Below are 26,763 nucleotides of genomic sequence, written 5' to 3'. Positions count from 1 at the left end.
GTCTTATTATTGACTTTTATTTATTTTTTTGTATATTTTGGATACTAGTAGTTTATGAGATAAATGTTTGGCAAATACTTTCTCTTAGGCTGTGATTTGCTTTTCATTCTCTTAACATTGCTTTTTAGAGAGCTAAAACTTTTAATTTAAATGTGGTCTAACTTATTAGTTTTTTCTTTCATTGACAGTGTTTTTGTATTTAAAAAGCCATCATCAAATAGAAGATCACCTATATTTTAAATTATGTTATCATTTAGGACTTTTACAGTTTTGTATTTTACACTTAGGTCTAAATTTTTGAATTGATTTTTGTAAATGGTGTATAGTCAATATCCAGATAAACTTTCCAGCGGATTTCTAGTTCTTCCAGAGCTCTTTGTTGAAAACATCATCTTGTCTCTATTCAAATGTTTTTTATCAAGTATTAGTTAAATATATTTGTGTGAAAATATTTCTGTGTTGTCTATTCTGTTCCACTGATATGGGTGTCTATGCTTTTGCCCATATCTAATGAGTTCTTAGATACTGAGTTTTGATTACTGCAGCTTTATAATAAGTCTTTCAGTCAGGTATTATCAGTCCTCCAAATTTGTTCTTCTCTGCAATATTGTGGTGGGTAATCAGAGTCTTTCTTTTTATTTCCATATAAATATTGGCATCAGTTTGTTCATTTTCATTTATTTATTTATTTTTGATTTTTGATTTTGAAGTTAGAAGTGGAGAGGCAGTCAGACTCCTGCATGCGCAAAACTGAGATCCACCCAGCATGCCCACCAGGGGGTGATGCTCGGCCTCTGTGGGGTGTCGCTCCATTGTGGCCTGAAACAGAGGCCATGGAGCTGTTCTCAGTGCTCAGGATAACTTTGCTCCAATGGAGCCTTGGCTGTGGGAGGGGAAGAGAAAGACAAGGGTGGAGAAGCAGATGGGTGCTTCTCCTATGTGCCCTGGCTGGGAATCGAACTGGGGACTTCCACATGCCAGGCCGACACTCTACCGCTGAGCCAACCAGCCAGGGCCAGTTTGTTCATTTTCAAAAAATAATTTGATGGTATTTTTATTGAAGTTTTAGTGAATTCACAGATTAAGTTGGAAAAAATTGAAACATTCACAGTATTGGTTCTTCTGTTTCATTTACATGAAATATTACCTCACTTTAGGTCTTAATTTCTTTCATCAGAGTTTTTTAGCTTTCCTGATATAGATCTTTATATGTTTTGTAACATAACTAAACTTCTTATATATTTGGTGTTAATGTAAATTATATTATGTTTTTAGTTTCAAATTCCAAGTGTTCCTTAGTAGTATATAAGAAAGCAATTGACTTTTGTACATTAATCTTTTAGCTTGCTTCCTTACTATAATCACTTGTTAGTCCAGGATTATTTTTTGTTGTTTAATATTTCTAATTTTCTCTATAGACAATCATGTCATCTGAAAACAATTTATTCCTTTCTTCCCTGTTTAATTTTATTATATTTTCTCATCTTATTGCATTAGCTAGAACTTTCATTAAGTTGTTGAATATAGTGGTGAGATAAGGCATCTTTGCTTTGTTACTTCCCTTAGCAAAAAAACATCTTGTTCCTTGCTATTAAGCAAAAGATTGGCTACAGGTATTCTTGATAAATATTGTTAAATTTTGGCAAGTATTTTTCTACATTTGTTAATATATTAATGTGTATATATATATATATATATATTTGGCCTGTTGATGTAATAAATTATAATAATATATTTTCTTGTTTTTAATTTAATGTATTGGGTTGATATTAGTTAATAAAATTATATAAGTTTTAGGTGTACAACTCTATAATACATCATCTGTATAATATATTTTTGGTTTACCACCCCAAGTCAAGTCTCCTTACATAAGTATTTATCCTCCTTACATAATAATTGATTTTCCAATGTTAAACAAATCTTACATATCTAGAGTAAATCTTACTTTATTATGTATACATTATTATTGTTTATTTGCCAATATTTTGTTGAGGATTTTTACATTTATGTTAATGAGCTATTTCAGATCATCTTCCTTATAAATTATCTAGTTTTAATATTAGGGGAATACTTGTCTCACAGAATGAGTTAGGGAGTATTCCTTCTCTATATTCTGGAAAAGCTTATAAAAACCTGGTATAATTTCTTCCATTAAAGTTTGCTGGAATTCAACAGTGAACACATGTGGGCCTATTCTTTCTGTTTTGGATGGTTAGTAATTACTGACTTAATTTTTATAATAGGTATGGTCAAAATATATATATTTCCCTGTTTGAGTTTTTCTAGATTGTGTCTTTCAAATATGCAGCCCATTTCATCTAGGTTATAAAATGTGTGAGATTCCAAATGACGTTTTTTGTGGTTATTGTTGATACCCTCCTGTGCTTATTTTTAAAAAATACATAAGGCTTTGTTTTCTTATTATTAACTATTTGATGTCTCATTTGTTCTGATCTCAATGGAATGCATTATTCTAGTCAAGTGATATATGCTCATCATTCACAAGCTAAATCTTTATGAAACAGCATTATTTCAGCAATGTTTAATTGAAGAATCATTTTTAAAAACTGGTTAATACCTTTCTTGGAAAACATTTGGTAAATACATGTTAACTTTCACTTCAATTAATGATTTCAGTATTATTATGATTAATTAGAGTTGAATAATTTTCTAACAAGGAATATCCTCAAGTCTTCACTTAAACTTTTGTACTCTAATTGGTAATATTTCTGCCCTTTCATTGTGACTCAACCAGTTTTTAAGTGTTTTTTATTGTGATATCTTATCTTAGTTTGAGTATACAACTAAAATTATGTACTTCTTTTCTTTTCCACCAGATCTCACTAAATTTTTAGTGGTAATTTAAGAAATATGTTTGATAATGAGAAAGCTCATTATTTCTTTCCAAACACCAACTATTTCAGAAGGTTGAACTTATGGGAAGTTTAGGTTGTTTCACTGAAAGGATTTCACTAAATTGTAAAATAATACAGTAACCAGGGGAAATACCCACAATTAATTCTAAATGGCTTATAATTTACAACCTATAAATAATTGAATAAATATACAGGCTGGAAGGTGTTTAAAGAAATAAATTTACATTATAACTACTTCTCAGTATCTTGATGAATATATAATTCATTATGAAATTGAAATTATTTAATCTCTTTTATTATGTTTTTGCTCATAGGAGTAAAATAAGTAAAAATAAACACATTATTTTTCCAAATGCTTTGAATAAGTCATCATCAGTGGAAGGGCCAAATCAAACATGCATAGCAAAACATTAAATGTTCAGACAGTTCTACATGATTATTTGAAATGTAAGTGATACATTTACATGCTTAAAACTCTGTGCAAATCCCTATATAATTATGGAGGATGCTATAGCTGCTTCCATTGACTTAAATACTTTTTGCTAATGATGAAATGAATTATAGCCCTGATATGCTCACATATAATAAAATTAGGTAACTGATATTATTAACTAGGAATTTCAATTAAGAAACTCTGAAATGACAAGCAAAAGTTTCTATCAAATTTAGTGGCAAAAAGTTTACTGATATATTGAAGAGGATAATTTTGGCGGAGTGCAGCTGGTGAAGCTCAACTGCAGCAAATTAAAGAAAGATAAAAAGCTAAGTAACGAGATAATGTGATTGGTGACAGTTTATCTTCTAATTCTCTTTTAAAAATCACTGAACAATAATAAAGAAATCAAGACAAAAAAAAACTGTAATGTATATTTGTTAAAATAATTGATCAAAATAATGTTGGAAAACAACACAAAACTAAAATTACTTCTAACATGTAATTTAACATTTTGACTTTATAATATTAATATTTAACACCACCAAAAACACAATAATCTTCTATATTATGTAAAAATAATGTTATGCATCTTGCTTATTTTATAATGTCATACTAATAGCCAAAAGACTCAATGATCTGGCCATGCCAAATAAAAGAGCATTTACAGATCATTTTATCAATGTTTTTTGTTTGCTTATTTTAGTATAAAGTGATGAGTACAAAACAATATGTATTGTTGTCTGGGTGAAGTTGAAAGTGAGCATACAAGGTGTGATATGCAGTTTTTACCATGAAACTTCTGGCATCTGGGTTTTAACTAACCTATGTATCAAAGGCACAAACTCATTTTTCAGTAGATATCTCAACAAAGATGTCTTTGTCAAAACTAATATTAAACATAATGCCACCCTTTAGAGACTGAGATATTTCACATTAAAAATAATATACTTTCTTACTTTTTAATGAAATACCTGTAAACAATAGGTAGTAATGGAGTAATAGCTATTATAATTAGAAAGGCTCTAAAGTCTTCTTTTCACCCAATTCCCATTCAGATCTCTCTTCTCATTGACCTTATTTTCCTAGAACTGAAAATATTTTGGTTTTAACTACTAATTTAATCTGTTCAGACCTTGTCTTTTTATTTTGAGATATTGGAATGATAATAAAATTGGTTTATTTGTTTTATTTTTACAGGAACAGAGAGAGAGAGTCAGAGAGAGGGATAGATAGGTACAGACAGATAGGAACGAAGAGAGATGAGAAGCATCAATCGTCAGTTTTTCCTTGCGACACCTTAGTTGTTCATTGATTACTTTCTCATATGTGTCTTGACTGTGGGCCTTCAGCAGACTGAGTATCCCCTTGATCAAGTCAGCAACCTTGGGTCCAAGCTGATGAGGTTTTTGCTCAAGCCAGATGAGCCCGCGCTCAAGCTGTCAACCTTGGGATCTCAAACCTGAGTCCTTTCCATTCCAATTCGATGCTCACCACCGCCTGGTCAGGCTAAAATTGTTTTTCTAATGGACAATTTGAAGATATAATGAGGTGAAAAAAATTTTTTAAGCTATTTCCCACTCTATAAACTCTAAACATTCTTTCTAGACTACCGTGGCCCTCAATAAAAAAGGTGGAAGCCAGATGGCAGTGTCACATATGCACAACTCATGTATACTTATCTATGTGTGCATCTATGTATTTCAGCTCTAACATGATTCATGTTCTCCCACTGAATAAAATTTCATTCAAAATTATGTAAAAATTAGTTTTGAAGCACATATAGAAATGTATTATACAGGCCTTAGCCAGTTGGCTCAGTGGCAGACATCCCAGGTTGAATTCCCAGTCAGGGAACACAGGAGCAGTGACCATCTACTTCTCTACCCTTCTCCCTCCTTCTTCTGTCTCTCTCTCTCTCTCTCTCTCACTCATTCTCTCTTTTCACTCCCACAGCCATGTTTGTTTGAGAGAGTTGGCCTTGGGCATTGAGTATAGCTCCATGGCCTCTGCCTCAGATCCTAAAAAAAAAAAAAAAATGGCTTCCCTGTTGAGCCAATGGAGCAAGGGCCCTAGATGGGCAGGGCTTGCCGCCTATAGGGTTTGCCAGGTGGATCCCTGGTACAGTGCCAGCGGGAATCTGTTATCTCTGTCTCTCCTTCTCTCATTAAAAAAAAAAAAAAAAGAATTCCACAATGTAGCATGTTGCGTACTCACATACCAATACTAGGTAACTTAGGAGGTAACATTTTGTACCATATAGGTAGGCAGGTCAGAGTTTCAGAAGGCCACCACAGCAGATAAGAAGTGTGCAAAAGTTCAGAGTAGCAAAACCAACAGAATGGTTTAGCAGCACATTAAATAAAACAGGTTGGTTGATATTGCAGCAATGTTGGGCTTGAAGATCTGATTAAACTAAGGTGTTGAGAGTAAGAAGAGGCAATGCAACCAGTCAAAACCTGGTAGCTGCACAAAACTGGGGTGCAGCAATCTGGTTCAGTAGACCCCCAAAGCAAATATTTATATTTACTTTTTATAAGATAATAGCTAACAATGCTTTTGTTTCACAGTAGAAGCTATGCTGCAAATATTTTCTTTTCTGTTAAAAGATGTAATTCTCTTTCAACTATTCCAGTTTCTCATATGTGGAAAAAATGGCAATGAACAAAAATCATATTTAAATTACACAGACTTCAATGTCCTAATTTTCATGATCTAATCTATATTGTAGACCTATATGTTGTAGCTGAACAGACTATTTACACAGAGTATGTAATGAGGTGTGTGTTATGGTATTGGCGGAATATAACAGTTCTGCATCTTCCCCCTGGTGTTAAATTTTTGTGTACATAACTATGTTTCTTAGTTTGCTTTCCTTGTAGGTTTTTTGGTTAATGGTCAAAGAGTAAAATTTTGTGCAATTTTTTGGAAGTAGAAATAAAATTGCAGCCATTATACTTGAAAAATTATTTTCTGCTGCAGGGGCTGAAACTCATAAGCCAAGGTGCCATGATATTCCAGTTTGTCTTCACGCCTGAAAATTATATGTCCAATTCTTTTTCCTAAGTGCTAATTTTGCTGACCAACCAAGAAATTATATGTTCATTATTAGTTGCTTCAACTGTAAACTTACAGGAGGTACTATCTTTGAAAACCAGTAACTTTCCCAGGACCTAAACCACCAAGATGTTTTGAATATGCTTGACTTTCAGATTTTCTTTCAAGTTCCCACTAATTCATTTCTTCCAGGGCAGGTTAAAGCCCTTCATTTCATTGTTGAACTATAATTTGAATTTTAACTACATCAGCACCTCCCAAAACTATGTAAGTCTAAATTCTATAGCAAATTTCTTAGTCCACAAAATCCACAGTGGTTTTTTTTAGCAATGTACCTTGCCTAAAACATAATGTTCTACAGATGGACACAATAGTTTTTCCCATTCCACAGATCTTCTACAATGTGCCCTTATCTTACAAGATCTTCTGGCTCTCAGACCTTGAGTTTGGGTGAATCTTTTCATTCATAGCCTTTAAATGACATGATCACATCTACTTTCTATTTGAGGAATCTGGCTCCTATGTAAGAAGCATACCCATATGAAAACCAGCATGTAATGAGAAACACCAGCCAACCTGAGGCTCCCTGGAAGATGTTGTGCCATGTGGAGAGAGTAAGAGGCCAATGAAAACCAAGGTACCAGACATGTGAAGGATGACACCATCTTGGAAGTTGATCTTAACCATCTCAACCACAACCATACTATATGGATCAAAGATGAACCACCCAGGCAGACGCTTTTCAAAAACTAGACTCAAAATTGTGAGCAAAATAAAGTATTTTTTTGAAACAACTTAGTTCTGGTACTCAGAATGCAGCAATGGATAACCTGAACCTCCATTCACCCCCTGTGAAAATCTTTAAAGGACTAAATGGCTTTGTTAGAAAGGGTTGTTTGTGTTTGTATCATGAATCACAAATCTTAAAATTTAAGTTAAATATTATGACTACAAAACTCTAATGAAAGCATATTCATTACCATAGTTGTACATTTTACCTGAGCATTACCTAGCCTCCGATTAATCTGGAACTTTATTTCTCACATTGACTGACTATTGAGTTGGATGTTTCTGACCCTTCGTACTTGGCTTTCTCCAAGATTAATTTCCTTCATTTATATGTTTGCCTTTTGTAATGACAACATATAAATCACCATGATTCTAAGTACAAGGAATTATTATAAGCCTTTAAAAGTAAGAGTTTACACCATTGTTCAAAAGCTACTCTGTGACAGTAGTATTTGATATATTGAGACTGTTCTTGCCAAAAAGTCACAACAGAAGGTGAAATGTTCATGATAAAACAATTTATCACTCAAGGCATGTATAAGAAAACTATAATCTGTAAAACTATTTCTAGAGTGAGTTGTAGGTACATGCTTTATTAACTCTGTTTCAGTCTGTGATGGTGACCTCCAAGTTTACTTTTTTAACTAACCAAAACATATTTTTCTAAGTGATGTTCCTGTCAAAAATTCACAAGTTAATTTATTTATGAAGAAACAAAAAGAAACCGAACTTGAGAAACACACAACAAAAAAACTGCCCTATATACTTCTAAAATATTGAAGTCAAGAAAGAAAAGAAATGCTGAGACACTGATACCAATTAAAAGAAACTAAGCCCTGGCCAGTTGGCTCAGCGGTAGAGCGTCGGCCTGGCGTGCGGGTGACCCGGGTTTGATTCCCGGCCAGGGCACATAGAAGAAGCACCCATTTGCTTCTCCCCCCCCCTCCTTCCTCTCTGTCTCTCTCTTCCCCTCCCGCAGCCTGGGCTCCATTGGAGCAAGGATGGCCCGGGTGCTGGGGATGGCTCCTTGGCCTCTGCCCCAGGCACTAGAGTGGCTCTGGTCACGGCAGAGCGATGCTTCAGAGGGAGAGAGCATCGCCCCCTGATGGGCAGAGCGTCGCCCCCCCTGGTGGGCGTGCCCAGTGGATCCCGGTCGGGCGCATGCGGGAGTCTGTCTGACTGTCTCTCCCCGTTTCCAGCTTCAGAAAAATACAAAAAAATAAAAAAGAAAAAAAAAAAAAAGAAAAGAAAAGAAACTAAATATAGTTTTGCATTTAGCAGCATTACATGACCTATAAAGGTTGGTAACTTTTGCAACTGACTAAAGATCTTTCTATCATTTATCTATCTATATATCATTTATCAATCTTTCTATGTATAGATAGACATATACTTTTATTGAAACATAATTTATAGAGTATATAATCTTAAGTATATAGCTTGATAAAAATTTTACATATATATATATTTATATATTGAGCATTCATAAGATTTTATCTTTCCTTCTTTATAGTCACAGTCATCATAAAGATATCTTATCACCATAGAGTAGTTTTGCCCCAAATAAGATTATATTAGAAAGAGTATGGCTGTGACTCACTGAAAGGCAATAAGCATTTGATAAAATACAGCAGATTAAGGTAAAAAGAGAAACCACTTGCTGAGATGGTGAGGGGAAACAGCTAAATGTTGCCTACTGGAATGACAATGACACTAAAAATGTGTATCATTTAGAGTTTCCAACAGTGCGGCACCACTGGCAAGAAGTTGCCTGTTAGAGACTCAATTGTTGAAAGAAAACAGTAACAATAATAAAAACAGGAACTAGATTCAGAAAGACTTGTTTTCCTCTAGCAGAGTCCATTCATCACTTCTACCAACAAGGCTTAACGCTATGTCAGCTAAAAAATAAATATTTATAGAATCAATTCAAGTATTACAAATCAGGGGAAAAAAGAGTGGATTTGGACAAAAAACTTAAAATACTGATAACTGGTACTTGCCATGCATACTAAGCATCTAGCCATTTATCTCAAGCTTGACCACATAATGGACCAAGTATTGCAGAGAACAAAAAGGGAGAATGTTTAAGCACTTTTTAAAATATTGCATAAGCTATGTTTGCTATTATCATACTGTCATATTGACCAAAGCAATTTGTATTGCCAAGCCTAAGGTCAGGGTGTTTAAGCACTACTTTCTGGCATAGACAAATTGAAACCATTATTGCTACTGCAACTATCTACAATATCATTCTTCAGTAGGTACCAATTTGATTGTTATCAACTTTTTTTCTTTTGGCCATTATGAATAAAGAGGATATAGGCATTCTTATATATGTCTCAGGCACAGGTACTTGGTTCTGTTACATACAGGGTGGGGCAAAAGTAGGTTTATAGTTGTTCCTATCAAAAATAATACAATAGCTAATGAATTATAATACACAAATGAACTCTGTTTTGTGTAGTTATAATTGAAAACCTACTCTTCGCCCACTATTTATATGGCCAGGAATGAAACTGTTGAGTCTACTGGTAAGCATATATTTATTTACTGTTAATAGAAAATGTATAAAATATTTCCAAGTAATTGTAATAAATTTAGCCTCCCACTACCAAGGGTTCTCACTAACCACTGCATTATTTGTTATAATTTCAGTTATTCTGATGTGTATGTAATTTGTATTTCATTATGGTGTAAATTTGCATTTTCATTATCACAAAGGTATTGAAAACCTTTTCATTTGGTCATTTGCATTTAATTTCTTGTGATAAATGATAAGTTTTATCTCTGTATAAGACTTATTTATTCATAAACATTTTAATAAATTTTTAATATTTGGTTGTGCTGTTTTTTCTCTTTTGATTTCAAGAAATTCAATATATATTTTGAATACTAGTCCTTTGTTTTATATATACATATGTATACATATATGTGTATACATAGACACAAGTAAACACACACACACATACACACATATACATATATATCATACATATACATGTATATATGTGCCGTGACCAGTGAAGAGAAATGAAGACCTGAGTGGGGGTGAAGGAGGATTAAGAAAAGTGCAGAGACAAAAATAGAGTTTGGGCCAGGTGGGACATTGTACTCTGATGGAGACACAATGACCCCAAGCCTGGAAAATCCGTTTATTTACTATGCTTAAACAAGAGGGTATAGTGCTGGGAGTGGAGGAGATATCTATGTAATGCTCTATCCTACAAGCACATCAGGACCTCCTGAGCCTGTGGTAGCCCTGTGTGCTTGCTGCCCAGCTTCTGGCGTCAATACCATGTCGCTCAAGGCTGACTGAGCAGGGCCCTTCCTCTGCTCTTGGCTGAGGCTGCACGTAGGCTGGACTCATTCAGATGCAGTGGCTCGCTACATATATGCGTTAAAAATTTATTGTTTTCCCACCTGACAATCATTAGACTTTTTTATATGTATCATTTGATAAACAAAAATTCTTTTTTTCCCTTATAATAAAAAATCATTAGCAGCTAAATTTATGTGATAAGCAGTACACAAATTTTCTAAGAGTAAAATGTACTTTCTTAGTAATAGGCTGAACATAGAACTGTTCCTATGTGTAACCTGACCGGAGATTGAATTGGCAAACTCAGTGCTTCAGGAAAAATCTCCAACCAAGCTATCTGGCCAAGGTTTAATTTTTCTTTTTTTATTTATTGATAAATTTTTAGAGAGATAAAGAAAGGAAGGGAGAAATCATGCATTCATTGGTTGCTTCCCATGTGTGCCTTGACCAGGCATCGAACCTGCAACCTTGCCAATTTGTGACAATGCACTTAACCTACTGAGCTGAAAAAAAAAAAAGTTCTTATGTTTTGACTCTTGCTGATTGATACAGAGTAGAGCATTAGTTTTGTATGGGGATATCACAGGTTCAAATCCTGGTCAGAGCACAAAGAAAAAGTGACCATCTGCTTATCCACCCCTCACCCTCCTCATTCTCTCTCTCTTTTCCCCTGTTACAGCCATGGCTCAATTGGTTTGAGCCCATTGGCCCCCAGTGCTAAGGATGGCTCTCTAGAGCTTCTGCCTAAGGTGCTAAAAGTAGCTTGGTTGCAAGCATAGTCCTAAATGGATAGAGCATCAGCCCCAGATGGGGGATTACTGGGTAGATTTCATTTGGAGCACATGTGGGAGTCTTTCTATCTCTCCTCTTCTCACTTGAAAAAAGAAAAGAAAAAAGTTATTATTTTTAACAAAGCCTTATTTCCTGTTTTTCTTTTATAGTTAGTGTTTTTGTGTATTGTTAAAAATATTGTTGCTTATCCTAGATCCATAAAGATAATCTCATTTTTCTTCTATTGAAGTGTTTTTTATTTTATTTTTCACAATTAGTTTTATGATCCACTTTTTGGTAGATGTATAGTGCAAAATATGGGACAGATTATTTTTTTACTGTTACCTATTGAGCATGCCTTGCTGTATCTTAAAATTCTTTCAAAGGCAGCCCTCAGCAAGTGGAGGATCCTATTTTAATTATCCTTATTTTGTATCAGGTAAAGGGAGTAGTCACCAGGCATGCTTTTATGTCTTGCTGCTTTTTAAGAAGCATTGCCAATTGCAGAAAGAACATGACAATAAGGGGTGGGTAAGACCCTGATTGTTTGGCCAGAACACCAGAAAGAGACATCTTTGAGCATCTGAGAGTGGAGAGAGGACATCAGAAATGACAAAAGGTAACAATTAAGTCATCACTTTGAAATAAAGCTCATTCTCAAGCTCCAGATGCCCTAAGATGGCGGTAGTGAAAGATTTTGAGAACTGAATGACAGTGTATACTACTCTCTGTTCAGGTTCCAGGGTAGCTTCTCTGTCCACAGAATGAGGATCAACACTTCAAGTCTAAACCTTAACAAGTGGATTTCCTTCAAAAACAAAACAAAGCAAAACTACATCAACAATCACTGAAAGATTTTACAGGTTCCTACATTTCATATTATAGCATTGAAAATTCTCATGATACAATACAAGGAAACCTATAAAAATCTCAAATAACAACTAAATCAACATCAACATGATCTAAATATTTGAATTATCAAAGTATGTCAGTCAGCTACAATTACTATTTCTAAGAAGTGAGAGAACACTTTCTTGGGGAAAAAATGAAGTCATAAATGTTCTCAGCAAAGAAGTAGAAATCATAAAGAAAAAACACATGGAAATTCTAGGACTGAAAAACACAAAACAAAAATAAAAATAAACTGGCCTGACCAGGTGGTGATGCAGTGGATAGAGTGTTGGACTGAAACACAGAGGACCCAGGTTTGAGACCCTGAGGTCACCAGCTTGAACAAGGGCTCGTCTGGTTTGAGCAAAGCTCACCAGCTTGGACCCAAAGTTACTGGCTCAAGTGTAAAACCAGTATACAAGGCCATGGCCACCATCACAGCCGCCTGGCCCATGCAGGTTCGCACTTGTTCGGACAGTCGGCAAAGAAACAATGGAGCCAAAAACTGGTGGGCCATCATCTTTAATCCTAGCTTGCACTGGGCGGGCAAGTAAAAACACACACAGGGCTCCAAAACCCACTCACATTCAGTGTTTACAAAGCTACTGACTTATCCGAGTTTCCTAGAATCAAAGGTTTCTAGCTCACCAGACTTACTCACCTCTGTTCCTCATCTCCTTCCTTCTCCCTGCACAAACTCTGCACAAACTGGCTTCTCACTCAACACTCTGCCATCTTGGCTGCTTCTCCTAACCTTTTCCACATGGCCTTTCTCTGCTCTCCTCTCTGCTCTCTAATGATAATCTCAGGAACCAAGAGCAAGCTCCCGTTCTGCCCCCATTTTATAGTGTAGAAATCAAAACCTTTAATCCAATATACAAAATAGGGAAGTCTCTAATAAAAAAGTCACTTATCTGGGGCATGATGAGATTGTACCACCCCACATCAAAAAGGGTGGGAAAGGCTTAGTCCCAAAACCAAGCCCCAGGCTACAAGGATTCTGCCTGCCCACAGCCTGCCCTCAACACACATTAATATCACCTGGGTGACGGCCTTCACGTGGGCAGCGCCATCTTTAACAAAGTGAGCATAATATATTTTATCTGCCCAACACTCATGCAAGTGGTTACTCGGTCTGCTGTAGCCCCACAGTCAAGGCACATATGAGAAAGCAATCAATGAACAATTAAGGTGTCGCAATGAAAAACTAATGATTGATGCTTCTCATCTCTCTCCATTCCTGTCTGTCCATCCCTATCTATCCCTCCCTCTCACTCTCACTCTGTCTCTGTAAAAAAATAAAAATAAACTGCAATGTAAGAAAAGCTCTTTCTAAGAATAAAAATAATATAAGTAAAAGTTAGTAAACTTGAAGATTGCTCAGTAAAATTTTCCATAATGAACAACATATAAAAATAAGTAAAAATATAAAGAGAATAAAACTTCAGTAATCTATAGGATAATATCAAAAGTTTAGTATTTATACCTTTGCAGTAACAAAAGGTGAGGAAACAGTGATTCATACTAGAAAATTACTTGAAGAGGTAATAACTGACAATTTCCCAAATTGAATGTGACTTAAGTATAAATATAAATATTTATGAAATCCAAAATGTTTGATTAATGTCACACATAAATAAAACTACATTCAGGCAAAAAATAATATTGTTGAAAGTCAAATCAAAAATAAAAGATTGTGAAAGCAACCCCAAAACATATCACACTATATGTAGAGAAAAAAACTGTTTAGTGAATTTGAATTATTTATTAGAATAATGAGACAAGAATTAATTGGCAAACCAAATTTAAAGGCTAAAATAAAAAACTGTCAACACAGAATTTTTGTTCAACATATGTATCTTTCAAGAATGAATAAAGAAAGAAAAGTTGCTTTTTTGTGACAGAGAGAGGGACAGAGGATAGAAACAGAAAGACAGAAAGGGAGAGAGATTAGAGGAATCAATTCTTCATAGCAGTACCCTTGTTGTTAGTTGATTTCTTTCTCATATGTGCCTTGACCAGGGGGCTACAGGAAACAAGTGACCCCTTGCTCAAGCCAGCGACATTGGTGAGCCTTTCTCTAACCCAGTGGTCGTCAACCTGGTCCCTATCGCTCACTAGTGGGCATTCCAGCTTTCATGGTGGTGGTAGCGGAGCAACCAAAGTATAAATAAAAAGATAGATTTAACTATAGTAAGTTGTTTTATAAAGATTATTCTGCCAAACAATGAAAATATGATAAAGTACTTGGTAAATAATTATTATATGCTTTAACTTGCTGTAACTCTGCTTTATAAATTTTATAAAGTAAAGTTACATCCCTACTTTATAAGTCACCATTAATGTAGAACCAGTGGGTGGTTTGAAAATTTTACTACTAACAGAGATACAAAAGTAGGTGGTAGGTATAAAAATGTTGACTACCCCTGCCCTAAACAGATGACCCTGAGCTCAAGCTGGTGAGTTCGGGGTTTCGAGCCTGGGTTCTTGCATCCAGTCTGATGCTCTATCCACTGCACAACCACTTGGTCAGGCCAAAAAAAAAAAGAAATTCTTTTTTTTTATATAGAGACAGAGAGAGGGATAAACAGATGGGAACTGAGAGAGATGAGAAGCATCAATCATCAGTTTTTCGTTGGGACACCTTAGTTGTTCATTGATTGCTTTCTCATATTTGCCTTGACCGTGGGCCTTCAGCAGACCGAGTAACCCCTTGCTCAAGCCAGCAACCTTGGGTCTAAGCTGGTGAGCTTTGTTCAAACCAGATGTGCCCGTGCTCAAGCTAGCAACTTCAGGGTCTCAAACCTGGGTCCTCCTCATCCTAGTCTGATGCTCTATCCACTGTTCCAACGCCTGGTCAGGTGAAAAAGTAATCCTTAAATGAAGGAAAACTAAGAGAATATGATTTTTTTAAAATGCTAAAAAATAGTTTTCAAGGAAAATACCTGATAGTAGAAGAGATCTTGGAATATTAGAAATGAAGAAGGATCTACTTATGTGATATTCTTTAAAAATTCATAATTACATACATATTTTATAATATAAATAGCATAACATTCATATAATTAAAAATATGCCCAAAATAATATATATTGAGATGATTAGGTGAGGGGGGTAAGAAAAAAATATAATTGTTGATATTTTCCCAAGTATAATAAAACCTATCAAAATAATGTTATTTTTCTTCATCACACCTTTATAAGGGGTAGGTCACATTATATACCTTTTTCCAGATAATTACAAAGGTTGTCAGTGATGTGAATCTGCCAAATTTCTCAGTACCTATCCTACTAGCCATTGCTAGTGTCAGTGGCTAATAGCTAATATTTCCTTATTAGCTGGACAATTGGTTATAACCAAGGAAAAAAATTCAATGCTAATACTAGCACCTGTAATCTCACATATCTGAAAGAATAAACTGGATTTTAAATTCACTGCTTTTGAAACATTTCTTTTAACTATTACATTTTTTCCCTCAATTTCACATAGTTTTGAGAGTAATATTATTATTAAAATTATCTTAAATGATTTTGACTTTGCATCTGTCTGGGACACACAGAGTACCCATGTAGTTTAGTTAAAATATATAATGAGAAAATAAAATTCATAGAGATTTTTCATGCTAGTCTGTCAAAATGTATCTTTCATGAAGAAAAATTATTTACAGTTTATTGACTTTATGAATTTGTATAAAATTCCTATTGTTTCTTGTGAAGTCTGTTCTTTTCCTCTCACTTTTGTGTCAAGCAGTGACAGACAATAAACCAACTATATGGTGAATGAACCCTAAATATAGCTGTACCTATTCATGAATCTTTTTATTTCTAATTAACAAGCTTTTTTCTTTTCTTTTTTTTTGAGTAACAAGTTAGTATTTTGACTTAACTCCTGATGGCAATAATAGTTATTATCAGTCTATTTTAAAATATTGAAAACATTATACTAAATTATGTTTTTATTACTAAAATGGTTTAATTAGCAAGTATTTTAAAGAATTATATTTGCAACATTTCAGTAGGCTTCCAACTCATATCTAAGTATGATTATGTATCAGTATGCATGCATTACATTTTCCCATTTGTAATTGAAAATGTTAAGCTTTAAATAAAAAGAAGAAACCCTGGCCAGTTGGGTCAGTGGTACAGTGTTGGCCCAGCATGTGGGAGTCCCAGGTTCAATTCGTGGTCAGGACACACAAGAGAAGCAATCATCTGCTTCTCTCTCCTCTCCCATCTTTCTCTTCTCTTCGCATGGCCATGACTTGAATGGTTCGAGCAAAGTTGGCCCTGGCCCTGAGGTTGGCTTCATGGAATATAGTCAGTTGCCGAGCGATAGAGCAGCAGCCCAAATGGGTAGAGCATCACCTGGTAGGGAGCTTGCTGGGTGGATTCTGGTCAGGGCACATGTCTCTGCCTGCCTCTCACTTAATAATAAAAAATAATAAAAAGAAGAGAATTATACAACAAAGCTGTAAAATTTTTGTCCTATATGATAATGATAAATGTCTGTACCTGTGCTATATTCAAAGCTTTTATTTAAAGATAACTACATAAACTCTGTGCTATTCATATGTCTCCTCTTCTCCAACATAGAGTAGACTCACAAGCATGATTGGTTAATAAATATCCTTACTAGTACACAATATAAGAAAATGATGGGATTGTAGATTTTGAAGAAAACTTATGAGAGTTAGTCTCATAAAACTTAACTCTCTTATTTTTTAACCATATATTCCTTTATGAATCTGAGAAAATTCTGGACCCACTGTATAGAGCAATTCAACCATGGATGTTCTTTCAGCTGGTATTAATTAACTGCCTGTATTTACCAGAGACTCTACTAGCCACTGGGGATCAGACAAACCAAGCCCTTTCCAGTAGAATTAATAATCTTGTAAGAAAGACATGCATTTATTAGATAATCACACATATATAATTTTTAAATACAGCTATGTAGCCTGACCAAGCAGTGGTGCAGTGGATAGGGCATTGATTGGCCTGGGATGTTGACAACCTATGTTCAAAACCCTGATGTTGCTGGCTTGAGTGATGGTTCATCTGGCTTGAGCTTGGGATTGCCAGCTTGAGTGTAAACTCATAGACATGACCCTGTGGTTGCTGGCTTGAGCCCAAGGTCAGTGGCTTGAGCAAGGGGTCCCTGGCTCAGCTAAAGCCCCCTGGTCAAGGTACATATTAGAAGGCAATCAATGAACAACTAAGGTGCTGCAACTATGAGGTGATGCTTCTCATCTCTCTCCCTTCCTGTCTATCTGCCCTATCTGCCTCTCTCACTAAAATTATAAAAGAAAAAAAAAAAACAGATAAGTGCTCTCATATGAATGGTACAAGAAATTTCAACATCTGTTAAATCTATCCAGTCTAATATAAGTTGCTATAAACTATTATATAAGCTACTAGTAGTTTTATGAAAATCCAGGCAGGTATAGTGCTAAGGACTATTTTTGTCCTCGAAAATTAATGTGTTGAAGCTCTAATTCCTAATGTGAAGTATCTGGAGATGAGACTTTTGGGAGGTAATTAAGTTATGAGGATGGAATCCTCATGAAATAAATTAATACCATTATAAAAAGAGACATTAGAAAAATATCTTTTTCTCCCATTATGTGAAGACATAATAAAAATATGCTGACTGCACAACAGGAAGAGTGTTATCTTCCAACAATGACTCTACTGGAACCTTGGATTTGGACTTACCAGTATCCAGAACTGTGAGAAATAAATGTTTGCTATTTAAATCACCCAGTCTATGGTATTTAGTTATAGCAGCTTAAGAAGATTGAGACACGTGGCAAAGAGAAGATAATAATGGGAAGAGAAGCTGTAAAACCTTTCAGACAAAAGAATCAGAATTTCTAGAAGAACTAACATAATTGGTAGGATGCAAACAGCAAGAAGTGAAAGTTCATTGTAATGGCATGAGGACCAGTTGAAGAAGTATGTGAGGTTGCTGCTAGGACATGTAAGGCCCTAACAACCATTTTATGGATTTTTAGCTTTATTTTAATTTTAGTGGATAATCACTTAATATAACTTTTTTTTTAACTTAATATAACTTTTTTAGAGATCTGAAATAATCAATTTAATGTTAAAATACAAATCTGGCAAGAACAATTTTAAAAGGTCAAGAGAAAACATTCACTCTTGCTCAAAGGTTTTTATAATAATAATGCTCAATGTTCATAAAACATTATTCATGGTAGCCAAGATATGGAAGCAACTGAATTGTCTTTTGGTAGATGACTGGATAAAGGAGATGTGGTATATATATATAATGAATACTACTCAACCATAGATAAAATACTTCTATTTTCAAGAATATAACCTTGAAAATATTATGCTAAGTGAAATAAGACAGTCTGAAAAGCTAAAAAACCATATGATTTCTTTCATATATGGGATATAATACTGAAACTCATAGAGACAGACAATACTATGGTGATTGCCAGAAGGAGGAGATAGATAGTAAAGGGTAAAGGTGGCCAAGTTTATGGTGACAGAAGATGATTTGTCTTTGTGTGGTAGGTACACAATGCAATATATTGATCATATATAATAGAAATATACACTTGAAAATTATATGATTCTATTTAACCAATGTTTCCCCAATAAATTTAATTAAAAAATCATTTTAGGTACATAAAATTGCTATTTTCTAGTTGGTTAATACTCACTGAAGACAACTAACTTTTTGAATATAAACATACATATGGAATCTTAAGAGTAAAGAAAGTTTATAAAAGAGGGAAGGTAACAAGACAAGTAGATCATTGATTTCAAAGCACTTAACAAGTAGAGTGAACTTCATGATCTTGGTTTTGTTGTTTTATTTTCAAAGTCAAGGGGTAAAAAGATAAAAGCTCAGGAAAGGCAGAAGACCATCCAAGAGAAGAAATCTAATAAGAGAAATTTCTGCTTAAATAGGGACCCACCAAATATATGAACTCTAGCATAGCATGCAATGATAAATTATACATAAGTCCATTCCTTGCCACCTCCACAGTTCATGGAATATTTCAAAAATAGAAAGAAAAAATCTCCTCAGGTATTCTGTACTCAGTGTTAGCCACACACAGTTTTGTAACCTGAAATCATACCATTTCATGGTGTGAAAACACTCAAACCAGGTGTGTAGTTACAAGGATCCCCCTGTAACTACAAGATTACCTTTTTCCTATGTGAAAGAGGTAAATGCAAACCCTCTCCAGAAGAAACTAACTTTAAAGCAGACCTCAAAGCATGTTCACTGGTAAACTTTAGAAACTACAGACTTAGAGAAAATTATCAGAAAACAACAAATGAAAATGATCTCATATGCAATACAGAGAAGAACCTGCAAACATTTCAAATATTGGAATTAACTCATATGGGATATAAAATAAGTATATTCAAAAGATTTTAAAGATAAATTGATAATGTCAGAAAAAAATTAAAGCATGATAAAATGACTAAGTTAATTCTGAAAAGAAGCAGCTACAAATACAGACTATAATAATTCTAAAAATGTTAGATTTCTCTAATAGATAAATACAAATATCAGAATAGTGGTTATTTCTCAGGAGGAATGAAATAGGATTAGGTGGAAAAAGTCAATATACAATTTTTTGGAGACTCAGGGTGGACTGGTGTTTATTTTTTTCATATATAGATAGAAACATTTTTTATATTGGTATTTAATAAAAATAATTTAACAAGTTAACAAGTTTCAGGCATGGTGATAGGATTTGGTTGCAACTAGAGGGAAAGAGAAGACTTTGACTTTTAAGTTTCCAGCTCAGTTAATTTTGTAAATTGTGTTGTTATTCAGAGAGATAGTAAAGGCGGGAAAAGAAGCAAATTTGAAGAAAATCTTTTTTAAAACAGTGGCTGAATGTCTGTGAAACATATAGGTGAAGATATAGAGGGAGTAGTTAGAAATGTTGGTTGAAAATTAAGTAAGCGCCTGACTAGGAGGTGGCGCAGTGGATAGAGCGTCGGACTGGGATGCAGAGGACTCAGATTTGAGACCCTGAGGTCGCTGGCTTGAGCAAGGGGTTACTCAGTCTGCTGTAGATCCATGGTCAAGGCACATATGAGAAAGCAATCAATGAACGACTAAGGCAGGGGTAGTCAACCTTTTTATACCTACCACCCACTTTTGTATCTCTGTTAGTAGTAAAATTTTCTAACCACCCACTGGTTCCACATTAATGGTGATTTATAAAGTAGGGAAGTAACTTTACTTTATAAAATTTATAAAGCAGAGTTACAGCAAGTTAAAGCATATAATATATAATAATTACTCACCAAGTACTTTATGTCAGATTTTTGCTAAGTATGGCAGAATAAATCTTTATAAAACAACTTACTATAGTTAAATATATCTTTTTATTTATACTTTGCTTGCTCTGCTACTGCCCACCATAGAAGCTGGAATGCCCACTAATGGGCAGTAGGGACCAGGTTGACTACCACTAAACTAAGGTGTCGCAATGAAAAACTGATGATTGATGTTTCTCATTTCTCTATGTTCCTGTCTGTCTGTCCCTATCTCTCCCTCTCTCTGACTCTCTCTGTCTCTGTAAAAAAAAAAGAAAAAAAGAAAATTAAGTAAGCTATAGATACAAATCAAGAATGGTGAACACACAATACAGTGCAAAGATGTGTTGTAGAATTGGGCACCTAAAACTTTATAATTATGTTAACCAGAGTCATCCCAATAAATTTAATTAAAAATATATATTTATTGAGAAGCAAATTTAGGAAGTGTACAGAGAGGAAAAAATACTTATGTGTCACTCAGAATCTTGACAATGGACATGGAATCACCTGACTGGCCCTACCTCTGGTGAGGAGAGGGAGGGAGGCCATTGCCAGAGAGTGATGCAGACTAAATGGTCAGTTCAGCCCCAGCGGGCAAGGGCACAGCAGAGGACAGGGAATGGGTACAGAGTGGGGAGCAATCTGAAGCTGACACTGTTGAGAATAGAACCCTATAGATCTCTAAAATTTAAAAGCTGACAAAAGATTAAAGAATGGGAACCACTCACTACTAAGGTAGGAAGAATACTAAAAGATAATCTCAATAAGTGATAGGTGACTTTTAAGGAGAGGGAATTGGTAGTAGTGCTAAAAGGGATTAAGTTAAATGAAAGTTGCCTACATGAAATGAAATGGCTAGGGATAGAAAAACACTGGAAGCATTTCAATAGCAAAGGTATGAACTAGGCAAGAATTAGTGGAGAGTTTAAGATACATTAAAGAGGTTTTCCTTGGTTAGAATCTGCAAGATTTGGAAACAATTTGGAGGTAAGAGAAAAGTGACAAGTAATGAAAGATGTTTTCTAGGTATTTAGTTCAGAAATATAAAAAACACTGAAAGGCAATCAGGTGGGGAAATAGAATTTTCTCCACTTTTCATTTATAAATACATATTACAGTTATTTAATATGTAAAATATACATTTGCACTGCAAGCAAACAGAAGGAGGAAATTAAGATCTAGAGCAGTGGTAGTCGACCTGGTCCCTACCACCCACTAGTGGGCATTCCAGCTTCCATGGTGGATGGTAGCGGAGCAACCAAAGTATAAATAAATAGACTTAACTATAGTAAGTTGTTTTATAAAGATTTATTCTGCCAAATTTAGCGAAAATCCGACATAAAGTACTTGGTAAGTAATTATTATTATATGCTTTAACTTGCTGTAACTCTGCTTTATAAATTTTATAAAGTAAAGTTACTTCCCTACTTTATAAATCACCATTAGTGTGGAACCTGTGGGCAGATAGAAAATGTTACTACTAATAGAGATACAAAAGTGGGTGGTAAGTATAAAAAGATTTACTACCCCTGCTCTAGAGTGTCAATAACAGAGTTGTGAATCATTACATGGGACAACACATGATAAATATAACAACTCATTTGCAATTAGTTGGATCCATCATAAAACAGTAAGAAAGAGAAAAGTTACCTGGTATACAGGTGCCACTGGGCAATGTCAACAAAACATTATTGGTATAAACTAGCCTAGCACTCATGACTAGGCCATATTCTCCTCATGAACATAAATAATGTCACAGAACTTCAGCATTAGACAAAGCCAATCTGTAATCATGATAAATTAGGTAAACCCAAGACATAATCATGTCTGAACACAGACCAAATATGATGATTGTCTAAGCCATAAAAATGACCAGATGTCTGTGAATGAGACTGCTCCTTTTTCTCATTTACAGCTTTAGCCTAAGGCTTGACTTCACTTTAGATAAGATCTGTTAAGATATCCAGTCATACAACTACCTCATCCTCCAGAGAGAACCTCAGCTTCTTTCAACTTTCTCTGAAACCACCTAACGGAAGGTAGAATCTCACAAGTCCTTTCTAACACCTTTGTAATGAGGTATCTGACAAATCCTCGAGGTATGCATTCTCCTTCTGAAACAAGAGTTTTAGATCCAAATTATTGAATGGTGTCACTGGTGGTTTTGGCTAGAAGGAATTGGAAAAACATTGATACCCCTCCTAACCGCCCATACACAATAGAGTAAAGCAAAATATGCAGTGTTCTGAGGGAAATGGAGGCACGGGGAAAATGTAATAGAATTTTGCTTTCATTAGTTCAGGATAAAAATGACATGTTTGAACCTTTTCTAAACTCCTGCAAAAAAATATTGTTTATTTTGGGGTGGGGCTTCAGCTATTAATAGAATTCTTAATACTGTAAGGTATTTAATACTCATACATATTGAATCACTATTAGATGTGTGTTCAGTATATTTAGTGTCTGGAAATGTGATTACATATACTATTCCAATCAAGTTACCTTTATACATCATTATAAACTTTTCAATTTGTACTTAATGGCCTAAATATTTTGCAATCAGTAGAAATTGAGTAGAAAATCTGATTGGGTTATCTCATTGGATAAAAACCATAATTATTCTCTCTCTTTTTCTCTTCCTCTCAACTTACCCTTCTCTGCCCCTCAAGGTCATCTTTCTCTGTAGGCAGTTTCTAAAGTGCAGCAGCATAACCTTTCTGTTTGAGAAGATGTTCAGCAGCTCTTATTCTCCTTCTGGCTGGCTGATTAGAGAAAATGCTATGTGGATTGATTTGCCCTGGTACTTGGCCAGTCCCCTGTTTCCCATTTGCCCACTGACAGGTTTTATGAAGGATACTAAGTGCACAGTTGCCACCTCATTTATGAGTTCATCTGTAACTTGTACCATGTGCCTTTCCCAGTTTGAGCTTGTTTATTGCCATTTCCTTCTCTGCCAGGAAAGGTGAAGGTTATTTTATGGCTGAGCAGATGACTGCCTCGCACTTGGTACTGTCTGTGTGGTCCCTTGATACCTCATATAGCTTCTTGAATTATCCTTTCCAGTGGTTTTGGATGTCTTCCTGTGCTGTTAGTCCTTTGCCATCTGCTGTCCTGATGCCACTGCAGTCTTTGGGTAAAATTCAATGTTTACAAATCCCTTTGTAGTGTTTCTATCTACCTCTTGTTTCCAATATTTTTTACTACATTGGTTGTTACTTTTTTAACACTCGTAATGGGGTTTTAATATTTCCCCAGCCATTTCCAACATTTCATTGGGAAAAAAATCATTTTGGTAAATTCATCATGCTAACATATGTAGCCATTACTCTAATTGATGATTTTCAAATGTATTGCAAATATTTATGAAATAAAAGTGATATCCAATTTATACCTACTTCTCTTAAAATTTATCAGTCTCTTAAAATTTTAGATGATCAGATCATAAGTAAGCTTTATGTATCTATATTGTCATGGTTTAAAATCTTTTTTAAAAAATACCTTATTTTCAAATCTTGAATTTTTCCCAAACTATATTGACTCTTTTACTTTTTATTGTTGTTATTGTTTTTATTTAGCATGATTTTCAATGGACATATAATATTGATTTTCTTTTATATTTTAGAGTGTTTAATTTAACCATTAAACTATTATTAAGAGAACATAAATGTCTACTAGTCTTTGAAAGTAATTATTGCTTTATATACAGTTCTTTTCCTAAAACTATCACTACTGACACTTCCTTAGAACATATTTAGACAATGCTGCCACTTCTATCATAAAAATCTATGCTTTGAAATTTAATTTAAAAAATTTCTTCTTCTGACTAGATGAATTTATATTCATCCCTCCCCACACTGAAGTTACACAAGATAAATGTTTTTATGATTTTTATCACTGCCACCTTACCACCTTTACACATTCTTCTTCTTTATGCTAATAGGAACTAGCTACAATGGGGAAAACTCACAGTAATAAATAAAAGTGATATGGTGACACATGTTACTCAGTATAGTAAAAATACTTCACAGAGTCCAACGGAAATTTTCCAAAATGCTCTAAAAATTACAAGTGGTGACAAAACCATTTGGATTAAAATGATCCACTATAAAATAATTTTGTTGTGACTAAAAAAAGCAATATGTCATGAAAACAATTCAATTTACTTCATACTCACCATATTAACAAAATGAGGATTTCTTGCACACCTTGTTTATTAACAAAGCTTTTTAGACAATTCTCTTTTGTTTAAATTTATAAGAAATATAGGGATTCAGGAATTATATAGTTGAGTCATTGTGATTACCATATTTTTTTTGTTAGTTCAGTGTTTCCTCTCAAGGAACCCAAACAAGACAAATAAAACTCAAAATAACTTAATACCATTATTAAAAAATTAAAGTTTAACAGAATTAGGGCTTTTGAGGTGGCCAGAGTTCTAAGAATTCTGATACTAAAACAACTTGATAAACTCATAAATTCCATGACCTTATTCTTCTGTAAATCAAGTAAACTCTTTTAGGTTCTCTTTCCCCCACCCCAAATTGCTCCCTTGCCTCTAATAATCTACATTTTCATGAAATTTCTAAAGATTATAAATATAGAAATAGCAGTTAAAGTATAACTGTACCAAACACTTGAAGTAAAAATAAACAACAGTCATTATTATAGAGTTTAATATCCAAATAATATTGATAAAATGCTGTATCTTAACATATATTCTAGAAACACGGGCATAATACTGATTCTTGAATTTTTGTTAGAGGTAGAAATATTCCTTGTGACTTGAAATTTAAGTGAAACAAACTTTTAATTTACTGTATATTTAAACAAAATCTCTTTAGAGATTTAACAAAATTACAAAGTGATTTGGTGTGTCTCTCTGATAAAATAATTAAAAGCAGTAAAACTACTAGCTGGTAGAAACATTTTATTGGTTGTGTTTAATTCAATTTATTCATGCTGAATCATATATACTTGGAAAGGCTTTATTTCCTACTCCTGTAATAGAGATTATTACATACCATGCCTCTTTCATTAGTTCCATAATAGTTAAAGGCAAACTAAATAGCATCTGTTATTAAGTGATGTTTCACATTTATTCTCACTGTCTCATATATGTATATATATATAATGATTTATATATTTATATATATATAAATCATTTCTTTTGGTAACTCTTACTTACTTAAATTATCTATACTGTTGAATCATTGCAAAGTAAAATACGAATGCTCACATGCTTTTATCTCTTTTATTCCTCACATGTAATCATATATTTAATTTGAATTATAAGTTTCAAATTACCTAAAAAGGCTAACCATTCTTCATTTCAATTACCATCCTCTTTCTTTAAGATTTTATTACACTTTTTCATCTTGGAGGTTTTTTACCATGTGACTCTTGGACTGCTTTAAACTGTAGATCCGCTATGCCATTCGTTGTACTTTCATGACTAAAATATAACACAGTCTTTTAAATTATGCAATCATTCGTTGCGTACATTTTATCTATATACATCTCGCTCTATCTCTCTCTACATTCCCAAATCTATCCTGTGGTTTCGCATACTTATGTTACACGTAATGGTTTGTCCTGAGTCTCGCAACTGCATCTGTGAGTTTCCATTATACACTTTTCACTTGTTTTTCTCTTTCATTTTTTTCTTGGTACTTGTCTCTTATTTGTTTAGATATTCCTAGCAACCTAAAGGTGTAATTTTACAGTAAATATCTGAACAGCTCAATATATTGTTGACACTGTTGCTTATTTTTTAGCTTTACTACTTGCACAGTTGGGAATATAGCTGCATAGAAATACTTATCAGTAAAATAAACCCTCTTCCTCTGATGTTTCATCTTAAAGGTAAAATCATCCAGCTGTTGCCATTAAGTTCTTCATCTCATGTATAAACATTGTGTTCACTCCAAACAGCATGTTTTAAAGTAGGTTAGTTCAGAGTTGTGGAATGGTTGCACATTTTCAGTATTTCTAAAGGTTAAGTTCCACACCAAATTGTTTTAACACACTATGCAAAACATTAAACTGTTTAATTCATTATTGGAACACTTTCATTACAGCATTACTGTAATAACAGTTTAACTCCCTGCCGTGGCAATTCTGAATGGAAAATTAAGTATATATTTGTATTAGCTTGGGTCATTTAAATGTTAGATGACACAATCTTAGTATACAGGATATTGTTCTTCAGAGAGAGGGATATACTTTCAAGTAAATAGTTTATATGCATAAAATCAATGCAAGAATTTATTGTTAATTTCCCGTTTTTCTGTTTAATTGATTGAAGTT

This window comes from Saccopteryx bilineata, chromosome 5 (genome assembly GCF_036850765.1).
Source record: "Saccopteryx bilineata isolate mSacBil1 chromosome 5, mSacBil1_pri_phased_curated, whole genome shotgun sequence".
Classification (NCBI taxonomy): Eukaryota; Metazoa; Chordata; class Mammalia; order Chiroptera; family Emballonuridae; genus Saccopteryx; species Saccopteryx bilineata.
The sequence above is the reverse complement of the archived record's forward strand: the minus strand, read 5'-3'. Positions refer to the sequence as shown.